The sequence below is a fragment of the Mustela lutreola genome, chromosome 14 (genome assembly GCF_030435805.1).
Source record: "Mustela lutreola isolate mMusLut2 chromosome 14, mMusLut2.pri, whole genome shotgun sequence".
Taxonomy (NCBI): Eukaryota; Metazoa; Chordata; class Mammalia; order Carnivora; family Mustelidae; genus Mustela; species Mustela lutreola.
In genome coordinates this window covers 5,011,614-5,028,514 of record NC_081303.1, presented here as the reverse complement: position 1 = coordinate 5,028,514, position 16,901 = coordinate 5,011,614, and the positions used below count along the sequence as shown (strand labels likewise).

Below are 16,901 nucleotides of genomic sequence, written 5' to 3'. Positions count from 1 at the left end.
GCAAGAAAGAATACCTGATGGGAGAAAGACAATCTCTTCAACAAATGGTGTTGGGAAAACTGGACAGCCACATGCAGAAGAATGGACCTGGGCCATTTCCTTACACCGTACACAAAAATAAAATGAATTAAAGACCTAAATGTGAGACAGGAAATCATGAACATACTAGAAGAGAGCACAGACAGTAATTTCTCTGACATTATCCATAGCAATGTTTCTCTAGATATGTCTCCTTAGGCAAGGGAAATAAAAAAAAATCAAAATAAAAAGCTTCTGTACAGTGAAGGAAACAATAAACAAAACTAAAAGGCAACCAATTGAATGCGAGAAGATATTTGCAAATGATGTATCTGATAAAAAGTTCGTATCCAAAATATACAAAGAACTTGGACAACTCAACACCCCCAAAAACAAATAATCTAACTAAAAAATTGGCAGAAGACATGAACAGACATTTTTCCAAAGAACAGAGATGGCCAAGAAACACATGAAAAATGCTCAACATCACTTATCATCAGGGAAATGAGAATCAAAAGCACAATAAGATACCACCTCACACCTGCCAGAATGACTGAAATCAACAACACAGGAAACAATAAGTGTTAGCAAAGATGTGGAGAAACAGGAACCCTCTTTCACTGTTGGTGGGAATGCAGACTGGGGCAGTGACCCTGGAGAACAGTATGCAGGTTCCTCAGAAAGTTAAAAATAGAGCTACCCTTTGATGCAGTAATTGCACTACTGAGTATTTACCCCCAAAATACAGAAACACTAAATCAAGGGGATACATGCACCTCTATGTTTATTGCAGCATTATTTACAATAGCCAACTTATGAAAGCAGCCCAGATGTCCACTGATTTACGAATGGATAAAGAAGATGTGGTGTATATATATACAACAGATATTACTTAACTGTAAAAAGAATGAAATCATGCCTTTTGCAACATAATTGGAGCTAGAGAGTTTAATACTGAGTGAAACGAGTCAGTCAGAGAAAAACACATACCGTATGATTTCACTAATTTGTAGAATTTAAGAAACAAAACAAATGAGCAAAGGGAAAAAAGAGAGAACGAGAGACAAACTAAGAAACAGACTCTTAATTATAGAGAACAGACTAATGGGAGATGGGTGGGGACGGGTGAAATAGGTGATGGGGATTAAGGTGTTCTGGTGAGCACCAGGTGTTCTACGAAGTGCTGAACCACTAGATTGTACCCCTGAAACTAATATAACACTGCATGTTAACTGTACTGGAGTTAAAATTTAAAAAATTTGTTATTTTGTTTATAATAAAGTGAACATTATAAATGATGAGGAGAGCAAGTAAATCCAAAATACTTGTTCCAAAAGCAAAGATTTTATCTATGAGACATGAAATATTGTGTGAAATAATAAATAATATTATTATCAACAGTATGGATGAGAAGCTTTATTCATCATCTAGTCCAGTTACTTCAAAAGTTTTTTTTTTTAAAGATTTTATTTATTTGACAGAGAGAGATCACAAGTAGGCAGAGAGGCAGGCAGAGAGAGAAGAGGAAGCAGGCTCCCCGCTGAGCAGAGAGCCCAACACGGGGCTTGATCCCAGGACCCTGGGATCATGACCTGAGTCGACAGCAGAGGCCTTAACCCTCTGAGCCACCCAGGTGCCCACTTCAAAAGTTTTTAAAGGAAAGCTGATTTCTGTTTCTGTTTTTGCTTTTTAAATGAAACACCATGCCAAAACTAAATAGAAATTGAAAACACAGCTGCTTTGATTAAAGTGAGGTGAGACCCTTTAAGTTCTGTCCACTTGTTTCCTCTTCCCCTTCTCTGTAGGAATTGAGGACTCTTTGGAATTTAGTTTGAAATACTCTTCTAGTATAACCCATCACCATACAGATAAAATTAAGATCATGCTAGTTTTATCTTACTAAGTCAGATGCCCTTCTAAAGTAGCAAGAAAAGGTTTGGTTGGACAGGAACAGGACTAAGAAGTAACCCACTCTACAAGCATGTGGTACTTGCACACATACACACATGTGATACAGACACACCTGCAAAGAGATATTCAGAGCATGCTATTATATTACAAAGTAATAAATAAATACGTCACCTGGGAAGGTGGGGTCAACCTTGACCCTTATGAAAAATTCCCTGTACTCTTTAATATTTTTACTGATTTCTGAGCATATGTTTTCATAGTTGTCTTTGTTTTAAGCTCTTCCTTCAAAGGGATTCGCTAGATTTATGAGCTGTCGTACTGTCTAGTTGATACCTTCCCTCCTTCCCACCATGTCACAACAGACATGAGACTCAGCCCTAAGACGTAACAAATAATCCAGTTCATTTTAAGGGTCTTTATCTTATTGTAGTAATATAAGTCCTGAAATGATAGGCTTAATTTTATCCTGTCAAATATATCATTTTTATAGTTTGAGCTTTATGATATAAATTTTTAGTATTTCTTCCTGAGCATGTAAACACTTCTGTGATCAGTAGAAGAAAGAGTGGCTTTGACAGGGTGTATAAAAAGATTAGTGCACAGACATAATTTTGAAATTACAAGTGACTGCTTTTAGTTCTAGAAAACTTACAATGATTTATCAAGACAAATTTTGTCCTATCGACTCTAATGAGAGAGAGATGATTAAAACTGTTGTGGAATCGAAGTGGAAAGCAGAGAAGTAAAAGAGGGGACTGTGAGACAGCCTCACCACAAACCAGTGGAATGGTGAAGACCGGGACATGGGAAGCATGGGCAGGTGTGTGTGCGTCCTGGAGTCAAAGGAGAGGGGATGGAGATGCCACCCTTGTGGGCTGACAAGTGACGTGTGAGAATGTGGTGGGAGAGGCAGACCGGAGGGTGGTGATATCAAAGGGGAAGTCATAAGGAAATGGAAAGATTTTTATCTTTGACTTTTGTTCTGTTTTGGGGATGGCTACATGCCTTTTATTTTCAGACTTGCTGAAATTAGAAATGTGTATTAGTTTTCTATTGCTGGTGTAATGAATTAACACAAACTTAGTGACTTGAAACAACACAATTTCATTATTTATCATGCTGTAGGTCAGAAGTCTGACATGGATCTCACTAGGCTAAAATCAAGGTGTCAGCAGGCCTGTATCCCTTGAGTTCTAGGAAAGAATCCACTTCTTTGCCTTTTCCAGCTTCTAGAGGCTGCGCGCCTTCATCGGGCATGACTCTCCTCCATCTTCAAGACCAGCCACGTTATACCTCTTTGAACATTCTTCCATAGTCACATCATCTCCTTCTGTGGAGAGTTTCTTTACTTCTAAAAACTCATATGATTAAACTGGGTTCACCTGGATATTTCACTGTAACCTCTCCAAGTCCTTGATTAAATCACATCTGAAAAATCCCTTTTGCCACGTAAGGTAACATTCTCAGATCATTATTCTGCCGACTACAGGATAATTCCTTCTCTAGTCTACTCTAGATCTTTTTGGGTTTTTTTAAGATTATTTATTTATTTGACAGACAGAGATCACAAGCAGGCAGAGAGGCAGGCAGAGAGAGAGGAAGGGAAGCAGGCTCTCTGGTGAGCAGAGAGCCCGACATGGGGCTCGATCCCAGGACCCTGGGATCAGGACCTGAGCTGAAGGCAGAGGCCTTAACCCACTGAGCCACCCAGGCGCCCCTCTACTCTAGATCTTTTAATCTGAATAAAACAAGGACACTAATACAAGCCAAAGGGATTCTATTCTCTATTTCTTGTGAAATTCACTGCCACGCAAGGCTCAGATATAATCTGTGTTTCTTCTTCCTTGTCTAAACATGAGAGTCACAATATCTGAATGGCGCAGGGTCTCAGGCTTAGCTGAGTTTTGAGTTTCTTGGTGTCTGAAAGCTGGATTACAAAGCAGAAGTAGTTGTGACTGGTACGTAGGCTTCTGTCTGCATAACTGCAGTATTCTAAAAAGAGAAAGCCTATTTGAACACTCTCATTTTTTTCCTCAGGGAGAACATAGTTGCCTGCCGTGCTAGCCAAAGTCTTACCTCATTTTTGACTGTGATGGCTACATTTAAAAATTTTTCTTAAATTTAACACCAAGCAAGCATAATTGATAGAGAAAAAGGACCTCAAGTGATAAAACCATAAGTATTACATATTGTAAGACCTAAAATTTTAAGTGCTGTGTTGACATCTTTGAGCCTCCTAGGACACCGGAGGCCACACCATGAGTTTTCCTGCTCTTGCCAGATATGCCCCCAAACTAGTGGGAAGGCTCCCAACAGGGCTCATTCCCATATCAGCCAGACCTGCTGCAGCCTACCTAATCCTCAACCTAATGGGCTTTACCTTCTGGCCAGTCCATACAATTATTCAAATTTCCTTTCCCACAGGAACCAAGGGTCACGCCATTCTCTCATTATTCCAAAGCCTGCCTCCCACAGCCCCTGCTGGTTCACTCTGCTCCCGAGTGCCACCCCATGTGGCCCAATGTGGTATACGCACTCCCTTGGGCTGTGAGCCTCTGTGACTAATGCACTGCTGCCAATCCCATCTGTGCGGTGTCAGGTCGTGTGTTCTGCTCCATCTTGTTTATTGAGGGGGGAAACTCCTCCTTCACCAATGGTAGAATAGGAAGTGATCAGAACCTATTTGCTTTCCTTGTTGCAGAGTATTTGGTCTTTGGACTGAGGAAGATATGTGAATGCTCTGGGTCCCGTAACAAGAGCCTCAGGCCCAGTCTTCCTCATGGGAAAAGGAACAAAGTCCATGTATGATGCTGTTATGTATTCCTGGGATTTTTCTAGGGGCTTCCAGTAACATTGCAGGAATGTGGCAGGGGACAAAACGCAAGGAAATTGGTTTCACATGTAGCTCACTAGCTTCTTTGGGTGTGTCATAACCTTTCAAACACCAAATTAGTAGACACTGAATGCGTTGAGGAGGAAGAGGTTATTGGCAAGAGAAGGCCGCATTCCATCTTATTTCCTCATCAAAGCTTTTTGTCTTGACTTTTGTAGAAAAGCAAAATATGTAGTAGTATGATCTAAACTGAGATTGATATCCAGAATATAAAAGGAACTCCTAATAATCAACAAGACAGAAAATTTAATAGAAAAAATATATAAAGATGAGGCTAGGTAAGTGACAGAAAGGAAAATCCTGGTCGTTAATAAATATTTAAAGAGAAAGTAATTCTCACCAATAATCAAGGGAATACAAGTTAAAATAACACTACTACTTTACACTCATCATTTGGCAAAAATTAGAAAGTCAGATAATATCAAGGGATGATGAAAGTGTGGGAAACTTCAGGAACTATTATAAACTGGTGTGTCTAACTCCAGAGCACAGGAGGAGGGAGAGAGGGAGAAAGGCAGGAGCGGGTAGAATGTGTCTGTAGGTGCAGATTACGAGGCCTTGACTTTTGGGGAGTGCATTTCCAACCACTGAGCCCATTCTCTTGTAGGCACTTTGGACTCCAAGTGAGGACAAACAGATAAGAAGGCATCCTGCTGTACGAGACAGGAATTTGGAGTGCGAGACAAGAGATGTGCACCTTTCTTTCATCTTTATCACAGCTGGTGGAATAATCTTCGGTAGGTCACAGATACCTCTGTGAAATGGACCTGCTCTGGGTCCTGCAGGATCCTTGTGATGATGAACTTAGGGGAACATGTGGCAGAAAGTACCAGCTTTGCATAAATATCAGATGACGAATCTGTTGCAAGACTTGGGGTAGACAAATGATTCTAGTCAAGAGAAGGAGAGGTGAACCGAGTTTCCCAGGCCCGGAACCTGCCCGGGTCCTCGCCTCCTGGAAAAGAAAAGGACAAAAGCCAAATCGAAGGGAGATTCTTTCTTTTAAGAAAGAAATTGCAGGGGCACCTGGGTGGCTCAGTCAGTTAAGCAGCTGACTCAGTTTCAGCTCAGGTCATGGTCTCAGGGTTCTGGGATTGAGACCCACATGGGGCTCTCTGCTCAGTGAGAAGTCTGCTTCAGGATTCTCGCTCTGCCCCTCCCCCTGCTTGTGCTCTCTCTCTCTCTAAAATGAACACATCTTTTTTATTATTTTCTTTTTATTTTCAGCATAACAGCATTCATTATTTTTGCACCACACCCAGTGCTCCATGCAATCCGCGCCCTCTATGATACCCACCACCTGGTACCCCGACCTCCCACCCCCCCGCCCCTTCAAAACCCTCAGATTGTTTTTCAGAGTCCACAGTCTCTCAGTCTCTCCCCTTCCAATTTCCCCCAACTCCCTTCTCCTCTCCATCTCCCCTCGTCCTCCATGCTATTTGTTATGCTCCACAAATAAGTGAAACCATATGATAACTGACTCTCTCTGCTTGACTTATTTCACTCAGCAGAATCTCTTCCAGTCCCGTCCATGTTGCTACAAAAGTTGGGTATTCGTCCTTTCTGATGGAGGCATAATACTCCATAGTGTATATGGACCACATCTTCCTTATCCATTCGTCCGTTGAAGGGCATCTTGGTTCTCTCCACAGTTTGGCGACCGTGGCCATTGCTGCTATAAACATTGGGGTACAGATGGCCCTTCTTTTCACTACATCTGTATCTTTGGGGTAAATACCCAGGAGTGCAATGGCAGGGTCATAGGGAAGTTCTATTTTTAATTTCTTGAGGAATCTCCACACTGTTTTCCAAAGTGGCTACACCAACTTGCATTCCCACCAACAGTGTAAGAGGGTTCCCCTTTCTCCACATCCTCTCCCACACATGTTGTTTCCCGTCTTGCTAATTTTGGCCATTCTAACTGGTGTAAGGTGGTATCTCAATGTAGTTTTAATTTAAATCTCCCTGATGGCTAGTGATGGTGAACATTTTTTCATGTGTCTGATAGCCATTTGTATGTCTTTGTTGGAGAAGTGTCCGTTCATATCTTCTGCCCATTTTTTGATATGATTGTCTGTTTTGTGTGTGTTGAGTTTGAGGAGTTCATTATAGATCCTGGATATCAACCTTTTGTCTGTACTATCATTTGCAAATATCTTCTCCCATTCCGTGGGTTGCCTCTTTGTTTTCTTGACTGTTTCCTTTGCTGTGCAGAAGCTTTTGATGTTGATGAAGTCCCAAAAGTTCATTTTCACTTTTGTTTCCTTTGCCTTTGGAGACATATCTTGAAAGAAATATTTTTTTTTTTAAATTACAGTATATTGTTTATTTGTTCTATTTTATTATTGTTGTTAATTTGTTACTGTGCCTAATTTATAGATTAAACTTTACTGTAGGTATGTTTGTATAAGAAAATCATAGTAATACAGGTTTTGGTACTCTCTGCAATTTCAAGCATTCACTGGGGATCTTGGGACAGATTTCCTGTGGCATAAGGGGAAGTACTGTAGTTCCGTGCTGTTAGGATCTCCCCCCAAACCTCTGAATATTCTTCTTTCAGTTCGTCCTTTACTGATTCTCCTAGCTTGACCTTGGTCACATTATTATACTTAGAAATGTCCCTGGATCTGGTTGTCCCCAGACATTTCCTTGCTGGTGTATAGGGTTGGACTCCTGTCTTACAGTATCATATCTTACATTTGAGAAGATGTTACATATTTACTTTCAGTGATAAGACAAACTTTTAATTTTCTAATCTCTCAGAAGTTACAAAAATTATTCAAAATCCACAGAAGTAAAGAAGATGCTTTTTGGTGCAAGAACTATGAGTCCTTTTCTACTGGATGCTGAGAATGATTCTCCGAAATCCTTAGGACCTCAGGAAAGCTCCTTTCCACTAAACCTGTGGACAGTGCAAGTGCCAAGAAACATTAAGGGATATTCTCTTAACTTCTCCCCTGGCTTATTTCCTCCCTACCTTCCCTGCCTCCTTTCCTTTGAAGTTAATGCTATTAATTTTGGGTGTCAAGAGCTAGATTTTTGGGTCGGTAGATCTCTGTTTGGCCATGCATGCGGGCAGGTTTGGCTCCTGAGAAAATCTGAACATACTGGGTTCCGGAATGGCTCACTGATGAAGGAAGGAAGGGGAAACCCCATTTCTTGAGCACCGAGAACCGATATTGGAGGAATCACTTAATTATTCCATAGTCCAGTGAGGTAGTGATCGTTGTTTTCATTGGAGAGAAAAATGATAGGTTAAGAGAGACCTAAAATGTTTCAGTGGACAAAAGTATCACATACAAAGTGACAGAATTGGATTTTGAATCTGATGACAAAGCTCATTATTCTGTTTCTATACTCCTGTGAGGTCTTGGAGGTCACCTAGCACCATTCTCCTCCCCTAACACTTGCCCTGCATTTTCAGATGAGAAAACTGAAGTCCTCAGAGATCCCCTGTGTTGTCCTAGGTCATATGGTAGCTAAAAGTAAAACTGGGTTTGGAACTTGGGTGCTCTGGGCCACTGTTTGCCACTTTATGCTTCCACAGTTACAAAATTAGATTATATATAATGCAGTTATGGTCATAAAAATCATGTGATACTCTCTTTGCTTGAAGATATTACTTAATGTTTTCCTTTCCTGCTTTTCTACCCATTTCACCACCACAGCCTGCCGTATGTCCTCTTTTTGGACATATCTGCTGCCGCACAGACAGAGCGTCAGGAGGTCCACGTGGCTGGGAATTTCTAGGCATTCGGCCTAGGAGTATGAAGAAAGCAATGACCGGAAGCTGGATTTGAGGCACCATAAGGAAGGCGTTTCTTACAAAGTAACCCACGGAGGGAACGTTCTCTGGGCAGGGGACGTGCCCTGTTGACGCGGAGACCGGAGCACTTGGTGGGAACCCAAAGCGACTCCAACACGTACAGGAACTGGGCAGTAGATGGTCGGCCAGAGGCTGACTGTATCTGGCTGGTAATTTGTTTCTACTTTGAACTTAAATTAGGTAGGAAAGGAATACTCTTCAGCAGAAGAAGAATTGAGTGTATCAACAATGCCCACAAGTCTGAAGGAGCCACTCTGCATTTTACGTAAATCTTCTTTCCTTCAAAGGGGCTTCAAAGTACCGGCAGACAATGGACGTGTGCTCTGTGCCTCCTGCTCCGAGGACGGAGACACCACTACATTAGGGGAGGCCTGACCTTAGCCTTCTTTCTCTCGCTTCCCCCCCCCCCCTCCCGTCCCAGCTCTTATTTCAGGATCATATGAGATTTACGCAAGATCCTGCTCACCTCCCGAATCAGGGAAGACAGATGAGATTCAGGTTCCTGGGGAGTGGAAGCTGCTGTTGAGCAGAAGGGAATGGGAGAGTGATCTGGGGCAGAGAACGCGGGGGCGGGTGTGAGACAAACTGTGCATTCTCAGGAAGGACAGATAATACTAGAAAGCAAGGTAAACTGGATGGAAGTTTGTAGAAGAAGAATCAACACAGAAAGCTTTGTGGCCAGGCTTGGGGGAGGGACATGGGATAGGCACGTGGTACACATTCAAGAAAGGGAGGGATGAAGGGAGCAAAATGATCAGCGCTCTTCCTCTGCACCTGGGAGCTGCTGGGTCTGCATGTGGCCGAGGTCGGTCTGTAACACGCATCAGATTTCGCAGATTGCTTCTGAAATTACTGAACGATGTTAAGCATCTGAATGGGGCTTTGTGGTGGGTGGTGGTACTGTTGATGGGCGTGGGCGAGTTCCAAGGATGTGTATCATAGGAAAAAGTTCTTTCTAAATCCGGAAGGATGTGATTCTCTGACTCTAAAAGTTAAAAAACAACACAAGACAAATAGCATGAAGGACAAGGGGAGATGGAGAGGAGAAGGTAGTTGGGGGAAATTGGAAGGGGAGGTGAACCATGAGAGACTATGGACTCTGAAAAACAATCTGAGGGGTTTGAAGGGGCGGGGGGTGGGAGGTTGGGGGAACCAGGTGGTGGGTATTGGAGAGGGCACGGATTGCATGGAGCACTGGGTGTGGTGCAAAAACAATGAATACTGTTACGCTGAAAAGAAAAAAAAAACAACAACGCAAGAATACTGAAGCCCTCTAGTAACCCTGTTCTGGCCTAAGGGACAAATAATATTTCATCCCTACTTTTGTAATCATTCTGTGTTCTTTTCAGTGATAAGGTTCCTGGAAAAGATGTCTTTTGCAGATCAGTTTTGAGTCTCAAACTCACAAGCACTGGAGCAAATTCTCACTCACCCATGCCTCATATAAATCATACTAAGAAATTCCTCTACAAAAGGTCCTTCTATAGGTTTTCTCTATAGCCCATTCTGGAAGAGTTTTCTTCACTTCTAATCAGAAACCACTGAAGCCACTTTTCCTCGTTTGCTGTTTTCAGTAAAGATGGAGTACAGTGTTTTTTCCCCCAGATATTTCGAGATTTTAATCTTCACAACCTGTTCCGCAGAAATAAATTAAGCGCACCTCTGTTTTCTGAGCATGATAGAAAACACAAACTGTGCATTTCAGATAGACATGATTTTCAACCTAGTTCCATTACTTAATGGCCATGTTTCTGCCTCCAAAATGCTATGCTTTTGCTGTGCTATGCTCCAAAATGCTGTTATCTTTATAACATTGCCTGGATCTCTCCTTTATCTCATGTAGGTGCTCTGTTCACCCCCATAGTTTCCTACCCTGCTTAGTTTTCTTCGTAGTTTTTCTAATACTCAACATCTTGCCTGTTTGATTTTTTTTTTTGAGTCCTCCTTTATTGTCTGTCCCTCCATTAGAATAATACTGGTCATAGAGCACACACAAAACAAATATTTGTTAAATGGATGACTGAGTTGGATTAGTGAACTGGGGAAATTTAAAAACTTTCTTGGAGCCTCGTTCTCTCTTTTCCTGTTAAACAAGGGCTATGAAGTCCCACTCAAGGGATTGCACTGAAGATTAGATAATATGATGCAACACACTAGCCCAGTGTCACATCAAGTGTATTCAGGACTTCTTATTTTTTCTTTCCCTGGTGACAAGTGATTCCCCTGTTGTTTGCCTAACGGAGACCTAAGGAGAGATACCTTAGAGATACCACTGAGAGATAATTACGTTGGTATCTGATGATCAAAGGACAAAACAAAAAACGAAAAAACAAAACTCAAACAAAAAATCTCAGTGCTTTCAATGGGTTATCTGACAACGGGAAGGAACATGAAAACTGAAGAACATTCTGTAAGACGGGGTTGCTGGGAAAGGAGCTTGAGGTCTTCAGTTTTCTGATTTCCTTCTGTTACGGCGAAGACCGTATTGGCCCAGGGAAGGGAGGTCACTTGCCAGGTCACTAGTAGCAGAGCTGGGTTTGGAACCTGGATGCTTTGTGCTTCTGCCTCCTACACTTCACTTGCCTCTAACCCTGAATTGTTTCAAGCTAGTTTCAGAGTTTAGAGACTCTGCAGATGGAAAATGTTAATCATTTTGGTTTCAGATTCTTGGCTGATTCCCGCTTTCTAACTCTTTAGTTATAAACATGTCTTAATCTTCATCATAATAAGCACCTTAATAACAATAAAGATTAGGAGGCTACTTTTTTCTCTTACTAAATGAGGTGACCTCTTCAAAACTTTGTTTGCAGCCCTAAAATTACATTGTAGGAAAGAGTTGGAAGAAGTGATATAGGAATAAGGGGAACGCAGGTGAGATGAGAAGAACAGAACATAATGCTGGAAATACTTTAAGATCAAACCTAGTATCAAATCAGAGACTGATGGTCTGAAATCAGTACATGGTGTGAGATGATGTCATAAAACTGTGAGTGTGATCTGAATCTGTCATAGAAAATAAGCTCAATAATAAAAAAAAGTATGATCTAAAAATCTCACTTTCATTTTTTTAGACATGGGCTATCTTCTATGACTTTTGATTTGTCTACCATGAAATCTTGACAGCTTTAACATAATTAGACATGCTTAATGCTAAATCAGCTTTACAGAAACATTGAGAATGAAGTGTGTTTTAGACAATCACAGTTTCCATATAGCTTATTTTGGGTAGAATCAGAATAGATACCTTTTCAAAACGTAGTTCCTAAAAAATGTGCTAAATTTGTTTCTCGTGGGCTCTGAATAACTTTGTTGGTTCAGGCTACACTTTGTTGGGACTTAGTCATTAGTGCTTTCCCCTTACATGCCCCAGGCCCTTAGTCCGCCCTTCTCTCTCACATCTTCCTCCCCCTCCTTCATTCTCTTTCTTCTCCTCCCCCATGACACTCCTCCTTCCCATTCCCATAATTTTCATACCACCCCGCTCTGTCCATCTTTCTCTCCTCTTATTGGCCCAAGCTAATTTGAAGAAATTATAAACAAAGATCTTAATGTCTTGAAAAACTGCGTAGATGAGACTTTTAATTTGAAATCTGTGTAATTTTTATCAGATCATGATCTTGGATGCAGATTGTAGTGGATTGCATTGATGGCTCCAGTTCTTCCCTGTAACCACATTCTTTGCCATGTGACTGTGAAGTTCTACCCTCGGAAAAGGTGGCGGTGTATTTCCCCACTCTTCACCTTGTTTTGGCTACATGTCTTGCTTTGGCCAACAGAAGGAAGTTGAAGGTCTACCATTTCCAAGCCTGGGGCCAAAGAAGCCTTGTATTATTCTGTTCTGCCTCCTTGTACCTCTGTCATTGCCATGAGAAGAAAATGCCAGGACTCCTCCTTGGGTCTCAGAAAGAGAACGAGAGGCACCTGACACAGAACTCCCTACCCAAGTCAACTCTTTGTCAGCTGACCCCCAGCGAACACACAAGTTCATGAGCTCAATAAACGCTATTGTTATGTACCACTGATATTTGGTGGCTGTTTGTTACACAAAGTTATTGTAGCAATAGGAAATTGATATACTGTTCACATCAATGTCTTCCATTTTGAACATGTGCAGACTGAGGCCCAGAGAAGTATACAGTTATAAACTAGTTAAGGACAGATCTGGAGCTAAGACCCAGAATTTCACATAGCTGGACCTATACTTGTCCAGTGAATCACGTCTTGTGTGAAATGCATTTGCATATGCCTGAAACTCTTAATGCCCTTCTGCTGAACTTCTATTAATACCTCCTTATTATTTATTCCTATAAATAATTTGACTCTATCACTTCAGCAATCAATTGGGCTAACTTAATTATTCAATTTACAATAAAAGGCAGGAAACAGAAGACAGTATTGTTAAGGCTTATCCGTCTTAATGTGGTGCATATGTGTATGTGTAGACGTGTGTGTTTGTGGTGGAGAGCTATGAAAACTTGTCATCATAGCTACCACTGGCGGAGCAATTACTGTAATTAAACCATACTTCATGTATTGTGCTAATACTTAAAAAAAAATTTCAAGTATAATTAACATACCGTGTTACATCAGTTTCTGGTATACAATATAATGATTCAACCATTTTAGACATTACTCAGTGCTCATCACGATAGGTATACCTTTTAAAATTTAAATTTAAAATTTAGTTTTAATTAAAAATTTTTAATTTTTAAAATTAACAATTTTTAAAAATTTTTTAAATTTAAATTCAAGTAGTCAACAAGCTTGAATTTATTGGCAAAGAAAATACTGCCACATGTTTTTCTTGAAGTACCAGGCTCATTTCTTTTGTTTAAAAGAAAATGTCTGCCAGAAAAAGTTTGCTGATAGCTGCTCTTAACAACAGTTTTCAAGTGTCATCTGTGGATCATGAGGTGCCTTAAGAGGTCTGTGAGGTCAAAACTGTTTCCTAACTGCACTGTCACATACTGGACTTTTTCACTTTCACACAGTGCCTGGCACTGGCACTGAGGGTGGATAAAACTGTCGTCATTTTGGTGTCAGTTAAGGCAATGGTGACACTCTGCAATGGTCACCACATTCTCTAAAAGTCAATCACAGCAAACAGAAGCAGCCATTTCACATAAGAATGCCCAGCAAAAATTAATTTTATCAAATTTTGACTTTCAGTATCCATCTTTTTAATATTCTGAGTGCGGACACAGGCTGTGCTGCGCACTGAAATACGGTTTCTAGAGGGAAAGTCCCTCTGTGACTGAGTGAAGAGTTCAGTAGCTGTTTTTTTTCCTTGAAACAGGGAAGATTTTTTTTTTTTAGATTTTATTTATTATCTGGCAGAGAGAGAGAACACAAGGAGGGAGAGTGTGAGAGGAAGAAGCAGGCCTCTTGCCTAGCAGGGAGCCAGATGTGGGACTTGATCCCAGGATCCTGGGATCATAACCCAGCCAAAGGCAGACACCTAAAGACTAAGCCACCCGGGCACCCCTTGGAACACAATTTTTGCTTTGGGAGAAAAAGACTTAAGAAACAGTCTTTTTGATTTTTTTAGACTTGAGTATTTGGCAGATACTTTCTTTTAAACAAAAGAAGTGAGCCTGTTGCGCACCTGGGTGGCTCAGTGGGTTAAGCCTCTACTTTCGGCTCCGGTCATGGTCTCAGGGTCCTCGGATGGAGCCCCGCGTCGGGCTCTCTGCTCAGCAGGGAATCTGCCTCCTCCTCTCTCTCTGCCTGCCTCTCTGCCTACTTGTGATCTCTGCCTGTCAAATAAATAAATAAAATCTTTTAAAAAATGAGTCTGTTAACTTCAAGAAAAACATCTGGCAGTATATTTTGTCAATGATAAAATTCAAGCTCTCAAGTGAAAGTCCATTTTGGAAAACTTGCATACCACCTTGAGAGTGACTGCTTACTAGTATAGTGCTTGATGACTTTTCTGGTGACCATAGCAGTGATATGAATGGATGAAATTTTTTTTCCTGGCTTTTGAATAATGTAATGGGTCAGTGTTAGGAAGATTTGTATAAATTCAGTGGGCCAGTACTTAAATGATCAATGAATCACGTTACAAATTCATAGATGGTAAAGGATCCTTTCAAGATGCAAGATATTCCAATGGATCTTAAAGGAACAGTATAAATTCATGGATATAATTTTTTATTTACAGGGCAACTAATTTTTAATAAACTACCACTTGTTGAGTTCTGGTATATAATCAAATGATGATATCCGCAATTTTCTGAAAAGAATATTAAAACACTGCTCTCTTTCAACTACATGTATAGTTGATTAGATTTTCTTTGTATACATCCACCAAAACAGCATGTCACAACAGACTGAATGTAGCAGATGTGTGAATCCAGTTGTCTTCCATTAAGCCAGATATTTTTAAAAAAAGATAAAAACATAAATTGTTCTCATTAATTTTTTGAATATATAGGTTTTTTCTATAAAAATTTGATGTTAATATGCCATAGGGTTAATTTTTAAATGAATAAATTATTCAAAATATTCTGTTTTAATTTTTGGTATAGTAAATATTGATAGGATAGATATAGTACATATAAATAAAAGCTCTTAAGGGTCCTTAATGATTTTTAAGAGCATAAAGAGTTCCTGAGTTAAAAAAAAATTTGAACTGCTGGTCTTTATATACTCTATGATATGGGTTAATTACTATCCCAAGTTTATGGATGATAAAACTAAGGCTAAGAGACATTCAGTAACTTGCTCAAATACAGATAGCTTGTGGTACAGCTAAGATTCAAACTGCAGCAGAATGATTCTGGAACTTACGCTTGTCACCACTAAAAATGCCTTTAAGCATTTCTGGATCTAGAAAGCTGAGAAGAATCTGGACAGTCTCTCTACCGTCGCTTCCCCACTTAGAACAGACCTCTTCTGGGATGCCTGGGTGGCTCTGTTGGTTGGTTTTGGCTCGGGTCATGATCTCGGGGCCGTGAGGTGGAGCCCCAGGAGGGCTCTGCACTCCGCAGGGGTCTGCTTGAGATTCTCCACCCCTCTCTCCCCCTACTTGCTCTCCATCTCTCAAATAAATAAATAAATAAATAAAATCTTAAAGAAAAGGAACAGACATTTTCTATGCTCACTTTTTTTTTTTTTTTTTTTTTAAAGATTTTATTCATTTATTTGACAGAGAGCTCACAAGCAGGCAGAGAGGTGGGAGGAAAAAGGTGGGGAGGGAAGCAGGCTCCCTGCTGGGCAGAGAGCCCATGCCGGGCTCTATCCCAGGACCTGAGCCGAAGGCAGAGGCTTAACCCACTGAGCCACCAGGTGCCCCATTTATGCTCACTTTTTATTCAATCCCCCTTACCTCCTTCTAAGTTCTAAAGACACGAGCAGTCTGTATGCAAAGCTGCACTTAGTAAATTAGGTGGAACACAGGACACAGAGCAGGTGGAGAGAGGGTGACCGCAGACCTACCTAGTAAAGCTTTTCACTTTCTGCTCATGAGGAGGAGGAGAGAGGATGTAAAGCCACGCAGCGGTCTGGAGAAGGCTGGCGCAGTCGGCCGGGGCAGGTGGCGGAAGATCAGACTCAAATCTGGGTTTTGCCCTGTTCCACGTTCTTGTTTCAGGAGTATCCCAGAGAAGGCACGTCCACCTCCTGGTCCACGCACACACCGAGAATCGCTTAGAACCCTCTTTCTCTTTGAGCTGAGTGACAGCCTCAAGGTCTGGCCTTCTCAAGGGCAGGTCCCCTACAGTCACTCCACATAAGGGATATGGCATACACGATGAACCTTATTACTATCCTGGCATTATATCGAACCTGTGACACCATCTGTGCAGCAGGCGTGAGTCTCCTGAACACAGAGCCCATTGGGAGGCTGTGTTGCTTCATTCCCAGGACTAGAAAAGCAAGTTCTGGCATTTCTGCAGAATTTTCACTGGCTGCATTCATTAGGGAAGATCTGTATATTCTTCCTCCTATGCCTGTGACCTAGGCCCCTCCTTTGTGACCCATGCCCTACAGACAAAGATATAATTTAGCAGCATGGGCTCTGGAGTCAGATTATCTGGGTGTGACTCTCTAGTGGTACTGTAATACCGTTAATATTATTATTATATTAATATCATGTATATTAAGAGAACTTAATATAAATGAAACACATTTAACAGTACCCAGCTTACAGTAATGCTCAGTGAATATTAGCTATTTACTATTACTATTATTGTCATTCTGTGGCAGAGTTCCTATTTAGGAAAGTGTAACTTGTTTAAAACAAGGAATTTC

General features: G+C 41.0%; 1 long non-coding RNA gene across 1 annotated transcript in view; it reads left to right on the top strand.

Moving 5' to 3' along the window:
* The window catches only part of LOC131814585 (uncharacterized), a 28,676-nt gene extending 16,013 nt beyond the window's left edge, over positions 1 to 12,663 (top strand). Inside the window, exons 3-5 of the long non-coding RNA XR_009347352.1 lie at positions 5,430 to 5,559; positions 8,491 to 8,651; positions 12,257 to 12,663. This is a non-coding gene — a long non-coding RNA (uncharacterized LOC131814585). The remainder of the gene's footprint in view (positions 1 to 5,429; positions 5,560 to 8,490; positions 8,652 to 12,256) is intronic.
* Positions 12,664 to 16,901: the final 4,238 nt, after the last annotated feature.